Source organism: Phyllopteryx taeniolatus, chromosome 19, assembly GCF_024500385.1.
Source record: "Phyllopteryx taeniolatus isolate TA_2022b chromosome 19, UOR_Ptae_1.2, whole genome shotgun sequence".
Classification (NCBI taxonomy): domain Eukaryota; kingdom Metazoa; phylum Chordata; class Actinopteri; order Syngnathiformes; family Syngnathidae; genus Phyllopteryx; species Phyllopteryx taeniolatus.
Genome location: NC_084520.1, coordinates 12,723,691 through 12,736,461, shown reverse-complemented (window position 1 = coordinate 12,736,461; position 12,771 = coordinate 12,723,691). Strand labels below are relative to the sequence as shown.

At 41.1% G+C, this 12,771-nt stretch overlaps 1 protein-coding gene across 1 annotated transcript in view; it reads right to left on the bottom strand.

Annotated features, from left to right (window-relative positions):
• Positions 1-11,666, bottom strand: part of lrrc4bb (leucine rich repeat containing 4Bb) — a 41,573-nt gene extending 29,907 nt beyond the window's left edge. The window contains exon 1 of the mRNA XM_061756587.1: positions 11,433-11,666. The gene's annotated coding sequence lies outside the window, so the exon portion shown is untranslated. The remainder of the gene's footprint in view (positions 1-11,432) is intronic.
• Positions 11,667-12,771: the final 1,105 nt, after the last annotated feature.

The window sequence follows — 12,771 nt, the reverse complement described above, 5'->3', positions numbered from 1 at the left end:
ACGTTAGGGTATGTGTGGGAGATAAGCTACGAAAAAGGGAAACATGTTACATACAAATAGCCAAACAACTTTTTACTCATCACACACATACAGTACACACATCATTATAATCAATAAAACCAGTCAAACATTAGAATGTCAACATTTGAAACAAGCTAATCAGGTCTAGCTAGTCCACTGTGTATGTCGGTGTAAACATGGCTGCTAAACAGTAAGAGCAAGTTGCTGCTGAAGTTTCTAGGCTTCACTATAGTTGTATATCTGAGGATTGGGTGAGCTAAATTGTGCAGCAATGAAAGAAAAGGATGTCAAACTTAGCTTTCCTGGAGAGAAGGATTCCAATCTGGGCAGCCTGTGCCGATTCCAAGTCGCTCCAAGGTACTAAGACTAAAATAAAGATTCTCCCAAAAAATGCTACAGATATTTGTCATTCATGGTCATCTTTAATATAAATATACTGCATATTGTCATTTATTTGTATTTGAAAACTTATTTTTTTCTTTTAAGTTTCTGTCATTTCACATTTCAAGTTTTGTTCCTTCCATTCTCAGATGTGTCAGCTTTAAATCCTTCCCCACTTCATGTTCCTGTCTTTGACTACCTTTCTTCTTCTTCTTCAAGTTTGGTGTTTGTACTCGTCAAAGAGACAAATTGAACTCGAGGCCTACAAGACCACGGGGAACTTGAGTAGTTAAATTAAATTGTAGATTGTATTATTAAATGTAGAATTTTAAATGGGAAAAAAAATAAACACACAATATATATATATCCATCCATCCATTTTCTGAGCCGCTTCTCCTCACTAGGGTCGCGGGCGTGCTGGAGCCTATCCCAGCTGTCATCGGGCAGGAGGCGGGGTACACCCTGAACTGGTTGCCAGCCAATCGCAGGGCACATAGAAACAAACAACCATTCGCACTCACAGTCATGCCTACGGGCAATTTAGAGTCTCCAATTAATGCATGTTTTTGGGATGTGGGAGGAAACCGGAGTGCCCGGAGAAAACCCACAGAGGCACGGGGAGAACATGCAAACTCCACACAGGCGGGGCCGGAGATTGAACCCGGGTCCTCAGAACTGTGAGGCTGATGCTCTAACCAGTCGTCCACCGTGCCATATATATAATAAAATATATATATATATATATATATATATATAATTTATTTTATTTTTTTTACCTGTTCCACCTGCAGCCCTCTTAAAAATGTCTTCAAATGCTCTTTTGTCAGATCATTTGAGGATTCTTGGACAGAATGTTCTCACTTTTACTTCTTCCTCCTGCTAGTGGTCACAATCATTAGGAGAGCTGGGAGAGGGGGGGGGGGGGTCGGTGGTGGGAGGGGGGGTGAATCTAAAAAGACGCTCCTCTTGCTCAAAAACCCTCAAAGCGCCGATATCTGCTTTTTTTTGTTAGCCTATATCCTGACATTTATTACACTCTTGTGACCTCTAGGTGGGAGCGTAGGTAATGTGGCTCCACTACCTCTGATGCCCCCAACCGTCGCCGTCATTCCTTGCACACCAGCGGCTCATTTTCGGGGCACACAGACACACACACACACACAGGTGAGCACCAGACGTCACTGCGAGCGTTTCCGAGGATGGTGCACACGGGTCCTAATTAGGCTTGAGGGCCGGGAAGGAGCAATCCCGAGGAGCAAGCGCCAGCCAGAGTCTGATTAGACTCTCCCAGCACGAGGGCCTCGTGAGATTGCTTGCAGGTCAAATCTGTCTCACATACACTCGCTCGCTCACACACACACTTTGCTTACTTTTCAAATCCAAACTCCCGCAGGAGGCAGCCTATGTAAATGGTGAAACTCTTTGCCTTGGTAGCACTGTTACGTGACCTATTTGCACGGCAGCTAATGAGGTACTTGTTTAGCTTAATGAGTATTTGGTAAAAATCGATGGGCGCTGAATCCTATCTTTAGCTTCGCTTATTCATAAAAACATTCAGAAATTAAATCGAACTTGTTAAAGACCCTGTAAAGTTAATTCTGAGATTTGGTTCGAAATACATTATACATGTTTAAAGATACTGCGATTGGCTGGCAACCAGTTCAGGGTGTACCCCGCCACCTGCCCGCGACCCTAGTGAGGAGAAGCGGCTCAGAAAATGGATGGATGTTTAAGGATAATTCTGGAAAACATGCAAAGACTGAGAACTATGTAGAACTCAATTGTGGCTCAGTTTTACTGTTTTTTTTGGGGGGGGGTAGCTGAAACAGTGCCGAGTGACGCACTTCAGCTAGAGTGTCTTCATTTGCATCAGTGGTTATCTGGCGCAATTGCGACGTGTAGTTAGCTAGCTAGCTAAGAGCCGCGCCTCTTTGTTGAACAACACTCTTCTCCGCGGTGTCTCAAATTCTCAGGTTCTCTTGGACATAACATTTTGGCGACAAAGATGGAGCTTCACTTTGCGCCGTTGCCCTCATCCCTCGATGATCGAAATAACTATTGAGTTATTGATGTGAACCGCTATTCTCATCCAAAACCAGCCTTTTCGTACACCCTGACCCGTGCAGATGTATGAAGACTGTGTCGTCATGTTGGCTGGACATTTGGCATCTCCACAGAGATGACACAAAGTCAAATTATTACACACAACAGCTTGAAAATTAGACTTGCATAATTCCCAGTGGAGGTATCTGGTAATTAGCTGAAAGGAGGAACCTATTAATGTCTGCACTTTTGATGAACAGTTGTAAACGGTAACACCAAGAGAAGACAAATATACTGCATTGCCATACTGTCAAAAAAGAGGGTTATTTTTAAACCTTTTTAATGCATTCGGAACAGAACATTCAAACAGAGATGTGCCAAATTACCTAAAAATACATAAATAAATAAATAAATTCATTGACAGTCTGAAGACAAAGTAGAAAGTGTTTAAAAGTCACAGAAATGTCACCCAGATGTAGTTGATCTAGATCCACTCATTGAATTTTAGTGAGCTTTGCAGTAAGTCGAGATGGAATTTCACAACCAATTATGAGTTGTTCTTTGGTTTGTTAGCAATTCTATAACAAGTGTCAGCCTGGCCCTGCAGCAGAAAGCATTTCACATGCACGCTCCATCTAAGGTGCGCTACTTAAAACACGATCCATGCTTTATTCAGGATGCTCACACAAAGATGAAAAACGAGCTTCCCCACTTTTTTTTTCGCGCGAGTGACACTGCAGAGGCCGACATTTGCCAGTGAACCCAGCTCGGTCCGAGCAAGCACTTCCCAGAAGTTCTGTATGCCGACAGGATGTCCCAGAGGTCTAAATCGCTGGTGGCTTTGGAGCCAAATTAAAAGGAAGCGCTGGCAAGCGCGTAGCACGGTCGCAAGTGCATAATGATACATGTTCTTACAACTATTTGCAGAGCGATGTCGGAAGTGCGGTCTGCGGGGAAGAAGACACGTGTGTGGAGGTGATGTGCTCTAATGAGCTTATGGCGAGAAAGGCCGAGAGCAGAAGAAATGAGGCGGGCGTAGTCAAGTTAAAGCCGGGTCATCTTGTCTTTTTCTCAAGGGGGAAGTTGCAAGACTTGTGAATCTACTTCATGACCTGGAAATTGCAATTCTCAGGCTGTGTGAGGCCATCACTGAGCTGAAACGGCAACGGAAAAGAAATGTGAGCGAGATAGATGAGATGATATCGGAGCAATGTTGATTGAATGCTTGGTAACTGCAATTAGTACTATCAAGCTTGTTAATGATTCAGTATGTTTAGTTTAATGATGATAACATTAAATGATTTGGAAATACAGTCTTATTATACAGTCTTGAGTACTGTATAATAATATAAAGCAGGGTCAATTGTGTATACAGTGAATATAAAAAGTCTACACACCCCTGTTCAAGGAGCAGGCTTTTGTGAAAAAAATGACACCAAGATAAAATAATTTCCAACCTTTTTCCACCATTAATGTGACCTATAACCTGTACAACTCGATTGATTTTTTTTTCTTTCAAAATCTTTTCGAGGGGGGGGGAAGTTAAAATAATCAATGGAGAAAATATGTTTGCACAACTGTGCACACCCTCTTATAAGCGGCATGTGGCTGTGTTCCGAATCAATCACATTCAAACTGAAGTTAACGGGGAGTTAGCTTTTCCCGATATTTTTTCCTCCTGGCTGTAGCCTGAAGGTTTTGTGCTGCCCGCTGATTGCTATTTTGAACGGTTCATAATTCCTTCCACCTTCTCTAAGGCCCCAGGTCCAGTTGAAGACAAACAGCCCCGACTCATGATGCTGTCACTACCATGCTTCACTCTGCACATGGTACACACACCTTTCAGAATATTTGCCAAAAAGTTCAAACTTGGTTTCATCGGACCGTATCACGTTATCCCGCATGCATTTGGTAGTATTGAAGTGTTTTGTTTTTTCTTCGTAAGATAAGTTTTCCATCTTGCCACCCTTACCCATAACGCAGACATTTAGAAGAGTAGAGATTGATGTCATATGTATTAAAGAGTCAGTACTTTCCAGAAATGTCCTGCATGCATCTCTTTCATTGCACACTTGTGCAAACACATTATCTCAAGTGTTTATTTTTACTTCCCCTTTCAAAAAAAATGTTTTATATACATTTTGAATTGCGTTGTACAGGTTAAAGGTCAGATTAATGGTGGAAAAAGTTTTGAAATTATTTATCTTGGTCTTTTTTTTTTTTATATGTATCACAAAAACCTGGTTAATGAACCGGGGTGTGTATACTTTTTTTAATCCACTGTATGTAATAATATGATGAGGTGATTATACGTTTATATGCTTTTCATAGTCATTTTGGCCCTCTTGAGGGAAAACAGAAGTACAATGTGGCCCGTGATGAAAATGAGATGCTTATGCAGTTTGTACAGTGCACTAAGCAATGTACAGTGTAAATTGCAATTATTGGAGGAGCAAAAAATATTATAGTAATCTTCTGGCGATCTTCCTTTCAGATAATGCGCAGCAATCTGACTGGATGCTTTATGACAGGATTAGCAAGCAAGAGGCCGCATGCTTTTTCAAACCTAATCAGATTTGTCCAAGTCCTCCAAATAGGAAAGCGCTGTCCGTCCGTCAGATCGCCGGACGCTCGCTTTTCTGACTGAGGCGGGCTGGCAAAGCTGATGAGATCGGAGGCGCGCAGACAAGAGCGCTCGCCAGGAGATGTGCGTTAATTAGGATGCGCGCCTCGCATCTCGCTGAGGAGGATAACAAGGCTCATTTCAAGGCTGCCTCGGGATGCGCCTCACATCCACGGCGAATCAAAACACGTCTGATGTGTCAGCAGCCCCCTGGACTGCAGACCCACCACACCTGAGCCGACGTTCACAGGACGCAAGAAGACGGTGATGGGAGGGCGGGGAGGGGCTTCCCGTGGTTAGCTAGCTTTCAACATCATATGAGTGAGGAAAGACAGACATTACATCACATACATAAACCTTATGAAGGAAAAAATGTCTACACTGTTGAGTATTTCACTGTAGGTTGTCTAATATGATGGACTCAAACAAGGGCGGCCAAACAACGGCCCGTGGGCCAGATACAGCCCGATACAGTTTTTGATTAGGCCCACCGAGCATTTATTTTAGAGTCCTGTATATTTTTTGCGCTAATTTATCTGTTTTTTAAAATTGGTTAATTCATGTTTTTATTAATTAGTTTTGATTTATTACAGAATACACATTTAACATTTTCTTATTTTATTAAATAATTGGTTGATAAATTATAAATATATTATTATTATTGTCATACAAAAGAGCAGACATTTCTAATTTAATAAAATAAACTGTGAACAATCCTGTAATATTTGATACATTCCTTGAGCTGTCCCCATTAAAATTGTTTAAGATGTATTTATTAAATATTGTGTTATCTCATTCAATAACTTAACGTATACACATCTAGCATGTTTTATTTTATTAAATAATTGGTTCATAAATTATAATTACATTAATTCAAAATAGTTTGATGAAAAATGTGCATACATTTGTATTTTATTAAAATGAACTGTTTTAGTTGTTGCATTACTTTTACCATTTTTTTTGCCTGAAATTGGCTCATTAAAATATGTAGATTTGTTTTTTTAATTCATTGAGTTTTATTAAGTAATGAATTTAATTATACATAATAAAATACAAAAATAAACTATTCCATGTACACATTTTTACTTTTTTATTTGTATTTGTTTTACCTCATGTATGAATGACCTGGCCTCTCTGTCTGTTAAAAAAAATAAAAAAATGTAAATAAATAAATGCTTGAGCCCAATAGTTTACCAATGTCTGTGCCAAAAAGTTTGATCATTGCTGGGATTATTAATAGTTTAACTGGTGATCGTATTCCACTATAAATTATTCCCTTTGTTTGATGATATGTTATGTGAAATCTTTGGGGATTGATTGTATTGGTTGCAGTCGTTGGATTAAAAAGAAATTCTAGTGGACGGTAAATTGAGTGTTGTTTGTTCGCATGAGCATTCTTATGTGCACTTAAACACACACACACACACACACACACACGCACACACACACAAAGTGGAGGATGATCCAGGCACCCGAGACACCTTTTCTCAGATTGCACGTCAGATGCCGGAGACAGCTGCGCTCATCACAGCTTTTATGAATTCATTACCTTTATGTTTCTCCAAACACTCATTTATCTTACCGAGAAAATCAAACAGGACAGATATTGACTCGTCTTCCCCTCTGAAGACTGAAGAACTTTTATGAAAGTGTGACACGCGTGTGCCAAAAAAGCCTGCAAAATTCCGGGCTGGATGGCAAGTAACACCCCTTTTTGACAGGATGCGCGTGCAAAAGCGTGTTGAGGGCGTACGTTTGAGTGAAGACGGCTTTAAGAAAAACAAAAAATCAAAGTGTGTTATTTGCCTCCGTGAAGGCGCACAACATCAAAGCGTTCGCCTTCCTCTCCCGTGCAGCTTCCATCTCTGCATCGCTTCGAAGCCTCTAATGATAGAAGATACAAGGAGGTGCCTCGGCTGCCAGCCAAAAGGAGAGAGCGAGAGAGAGGAAAAAAGACACATTGGAGGTGATGATTGACATGCAGGCATCTTTTTTAATATTCCTGTGATGTCGGTCCAGACACACGGATGCCAATGATGGCGGCCTCACACGTTGGCTGACGCGGCGCTCTGCCCGCCAACCAGCTGGCTGGCTGCGAGAAACGGCACCGAGCCGTCTCTCAGTCAATCAACGGTATTCTGTACTCAAGTCGAAGTACAAATACATATATATAATTTGGTTGCATTGAACTTGGACAAGCGGATTGACCCACATTTCATTACTCAAAAACATTGCGAGTTCTGCCGACTTACTTCTTTATCTGGAGTGCTGTGCATATAATACAGATTGATTTTTCTCTCTGCTACTTTTAAATGTGCGCAACTGCAATTTACACGTGCTGTGGCTGACCTGCTGCTTTTATTACAAATAACCTTACATTTTGTAAACGCAGTCTGTGACAGCCTCTTGTATATTTCTCATTTTCCAAGTGGAGTTCTTGGAGGCTGAAATGGCAAATTTTTTAGGCAGATGACATAGCTGTTCTTTTTCATAGTTCATCCATCCATTCACTATACTGATTATCCTCATTCAGGTTGCAGGTGATCTGGAGCCTATGTTTAAGGTACATCTAGATTTCACATAAATGAGTCACTAGTGGTTACGTTGGATTGATGAAACAAACTCAGTCTCTCTGACAAACCAAATTTGATTGCACTAGCAATAATAAATATTGTACATGAAAACACAAGTAGTGAGCAGAATTTAGCTCAATGGAGTCAAAGTAGCGTTTCTTCTTAACAAAAAACGCAAGTAAAAGTAAAAAATGTTGCATTAAAAAAAACTTTGACTATCTACAGAAGTAAGCAGCCTATTTCGACAAAGTAAAGAATATACAGTACAGGTGTCTGTTTTTAAATGTAGGGAGTAAAAATAAAAAGTCATCAGAAACATACAAGTATCTGAAAAAAAATCTACTACAGTACAGTAGGAAAGTATTTGTACTTTATTACTGTCAATCACGCAACCGGCATCAGAGGAAGGGTGGCAGATGTGCCCACAACTTGCTATACTTCACACTTTGCGCGTGAGCGTCCTCCACATTGGCAAAGGCCTCGGGAGTCCTGCTAACATGCTAGCGTGCAGAATAGAGGCGATATTAATGGGCAGGAAGTGGCGGGAACCTGGCTCCTACACAGCAAAACATTTCAATCTAACCAAGATATATTACGTCAAATTAAGGTAAAATATGTTTTTTGTTGGTCCGTTGAAATATTTGTACTTACTAGGCATTTTTGGCGTGAGAGCATTTCACTTGTTTCAATCATTTTTCCCCCCTAAAAAGTCTTAATAAAGTGTTACACTTTATTTGATGTGATTTTATTGCTGGTGATGAGTACGTTCGTCTTAAAATAAGGAATATCAAAATTCTATCGCTGTAGGCAAAGGTGGCAAAAGTGCTCACACTCTTGTCTTATGTAGAAGTCCCTTACTAGACGTGCCCTGCGATTGGCTGGAGCCCAGTTTTGGATATGCTCCAGCTGACTCATGACCCTGAGGAGAAGCACTATAGAAAATGGATGACTATAGTAAACCGGTGATTTTCAGTTAGTAAAGCATTTTTTTTTCCCATCAAAAACCAATTCCTGGTGCACTGTATGTTGCACATGCATTCAGGTGATTCCTGAAAGTCTGCATCAGCACTAACCCTCCTCATGCCGTGGTGTTCAAGTTGTTTTTCCAAGGCTCTCCGTGCATCTGCTCTGGCTTATGTAATTCAGTCGCGGATGTCCCGCCTGACACGTCATGTATATTGCATGGACTAAAAAGCTGCTCTCTTGCCGCCTGCACTCAAGGCTTACTGGATTTTTCATCTCCAATTAAAAGGGAACTAAAGTATTGCACCGTTGGACTCGAGTGAGAGGGAGAAATAATTGACGTGCTCGCTCCCGAAACAAGTGAATTATTAAATCTGTTTTGGACTTTTATGTTGGTTATAAAAAAATAAATAAAATAAAATAAAAAAAAAAGCTCTTACATGGAAGATGCAACTATGTCTTGATTGGGGTGGTGAAAAGGTTGAAAAACAGGAAAATTAACTCTTGATTATGATGATCCGTTCAGGGTACTTTGTAACAGGTGGAATTTATATACACTATATTGTACATTATAGATAGAGAAATCCATCTTCTAAAAAAACGTATGGATGGATTTAATGTTGTGCCCTGTGATTGACTGGCAATCAATCCGTGGTGTTGTCCACATTTCGTTTTTATTAGTTGGATGAATGTGCAGTTGCCTTATTAGTACTGTTTGTTTTTGAAACATTTAAAGAAACTATTTAAAAAAACAGTAGTGCAACACATAGTGTCTAAAAATATCAAAGATGAAGCTATCATATGAATAAATCAGCGATTTTAACGTTGCGAGATAATGAGCCATCTTTGTGCCTAACCCCAAGTCAGCACAACTGAACCTTTTGTGATTTCGATGAATAAATACAAAGAACGATCAAACTGCGTACGAGGAAGGTCTCTCTCTCTCTCTCTCGGTGTGTTGCACCCCAAGGTTGTGTCCTCTCTCCGCTGCTTTTCTTGCTCTACACGAAAGACTGCACCTCAACGCACCCGGCTGTCAAACTCCTGAAGTTTGCAGATGACACCACTGTCATCGGCCTCATCAAGGACAGTGACAAGTCTGCATATCGACAGGAAGCGGAGCGGCTGGAGCTGTGGTGCGGCCGACACAACCTGGAGCTGAATACGCTCAAGACTGTAGAGATGATCGTGGACTTCAGGAGGCATCCTTCGCCACAGCTGCCCCTCACGCTGTCCAGCTGCCTTGTGTCAACCGTCGAGACCTTCAAGTTCCTGGGAATTACAGTCTCTCAGGACCTGAAGTGGGCGATCAACATCAACTCTGTCCTCAAAAAGGCCCAGCAGAGGATGTACATCCTGCGGCTTCTGAGGAAGCACGGCCTGCCACGGGAGCTGCTGAGGCAGTTCTACACAGCGGTCATCGAATCAGTCTTGTGTTCTTCCATCACAGTCTGGTTTGGTGCTGCTACCAAAAAGGACAAAGTCCGACTGCAACGGACAATCAAAACTGCTGAAAGGATTGTCGGTACCCCCCTACCCACCCTTGAGGACTTGCACGCTGCTAGAACTAAGACAAGAGCGTGCAAAATCCTCTCGGACCCTCCGCATCCCGGTCACCGGCTCTTCCGGCTCCTTCCCTCAGGTAGGCGCTACCGATCAATGCAAACTAGCAGACATTCCAACAGCTTCTTCCCTCTTGCGATCAACTTCTTAAACAGCTAACTTATTCCATTGCAACATTCTGCCAATTTTTTTGTCTGAGTTTGTTGTCACATTTCTGTCGGGCCAATTATATACTACTCGTGCACTCACTGTAGTAGTCTCGCCATGCTGCACTATTTGCATATCTGTTGTTGACCAATACTGGCCGCTCATGCCACACTGATTGAGGAGTATCTGCAACATTTGCACAATCAACATTGTCCCAGATTATCGCACTACTCGTCACTTTAAACTGCATACACTCCTTGAAGTCTCGGCGCCCTTTGCACAATTGTCATTGCACCGGACTATTGCGAGATTAGTCATTCAAACTGCTCAAAGTGCTAGAGGACTCTGCATCTTTTTGCACAATTGTCAAAAAACTAAACAAAAAAAATAAAAATTGTACCAGCATTACCAGATAACTAGCAACCCTTTATTGCTCAGTGACTGTTTTTGTCAATGTCTTTATGTCTCCAAAGTGTTCTCTGTCAATTGACTGTCTGTTGTCCTGCTAGAGCGCCTCCAACTACCGGAGACAAATTCCTTGTGTGTTTTTTGGACATACTTGGCAAATAAAGATGATTCTGATTCTGATAAATACCATCGTGTCTGACTTGAGAGGTTTTTCGACCTCCTGCTTTTCGAGGATGTTTCCATTTGTTTGCTTCAGTCCCGCTCCTTCCATTGTGTTTGCTAGCAAAGAGCGAGCGCAAATCAATATGGAAATGAGATGCTTGGGAGACCTTGGAAATGTTCCTTTTTTATTATTATTTTAATTTTATTTTTACTCCCATGAGGAGACTTGATAGCAAAATGTAAAAACAAAATATATATTATAAATAATTTATATTAAAAAATATATTATAAAAAGCACTCAGTAGAATTTGTATAAAAAAAAAGCAGATGGCATTTTTTGGCAGTAGATGGCAATGAATGACAAGTAGATTTCATCAAATAAACAAAGACAATGATTTAATCTGTTTTAATGTAAGCTAGCTAACTACTTTCTAGGTTATAAGAATTCATCATTTATTTTATTTTTTTTGGGGGGGGGGGGCTTTTAAGAAATTAGCTGCCACATCTTCCTCCGGAAAAGTTTTTCTTTTTAGTTTAAAATAGCTTACCTTAACTAGGGTCCCTCACCGTACCTTGGCCAAACGTAGCTTGGTTTTGTGCCTGTCGGTGCAGTAAATCCTGCCGCCTTGCTAGCTAGCCAGCTGGCTACCTAACCGGCTTTCATCCCATCTTTCATGCTGTGTTGAATCAACTTTCTTCCATTCATTCTGTCACGGTCGCCGTCCACCTCAGCGATGGCAACTTTTCGGCTTTGGTTGTGCCGCTGCCATGAATAGATTGTCGGAGCTAGCTTAATGGATGCCTCCTTCCTAAGAGATCTTGTTTTTGTTTTTTTCTCAACCAAACTTTATTGAGCTACTCTGCGTACACGCGAAGAAAGTATGCGCAGTAATTCCAAATAGCGTCAGCCATAAACAAAGGCTAAAAATCATGAAATATTTTGTATTTTTGGAAGTAAATGTGGTGTGGCAGCAGAATATCAGAATAACTAAGTAGTATGTTATTCTTTGATTCATTGTGATTCGAATCCTAAAATTCTGATTCGGCATTCGTGCATTACTACCCACTTCTAGGTAGAGCATAATACAATTTGGAAAAAGTAAAGTATTCATTTGATCAACTTCATGGTTAAAAATGAGTCTTGTAACTATTTGAGTCACAATGGAAGTGTCTGTCGCTCCCACAGAATGTAAATTTGTCATTTTACGAGAAACTGAAACAACCAGCTCCTGTCATCAACAAAACATCTCAACAAAGTGGACTAAAACGCGTTTGTTTTGTTTGCTTCAATTCATTAATTACTGAGAAAAAAAAGAACGCTAATCATGAAGATCGTGGCCCTCGTCATCCTCAATCCTGCGACAAAGAGTCTCAAAACACAGCCTCGGAGACATCGATAACGATTGAATTTCGCTCTCGGAGATGTGGAGATTGCACTGATCAATACGGCGAGATTGCATCAAGCACATTTCTAGCGTCGACCGACATGTAAACTAATTCCACGTTAGACGATTTGCTGTTCTCGAGTCAACAAGGCCGATGTCACACTTGAATTCAGATTAAAACTTTCAGAATTCTCAGATGAGGTCTCGCTAATGAGGCTCTATTGGAAGTGATACCAACTGGAGATGATTATTGATGCGAGCAGAAGAGTCTGGCTCCTTAGCAGTGCCAGGTTGCAGTCTGCAAGGGTTCTTTTAATGACATTCGCACGTGCATTTTAATTTAAGCAACTTCTTCACCAGTCGGGGGGAAAAAAACGACACGCCGGATGTCGGAAAGGGATGCCTCGTGTCACCGCAGGCCATTTTGAAAATGTTATCACTTCCCAGGCAACTGAGAGAAAAGAAGGCGAGAAGAGAAGGTGAGAAAACAGTCGGTGAAATT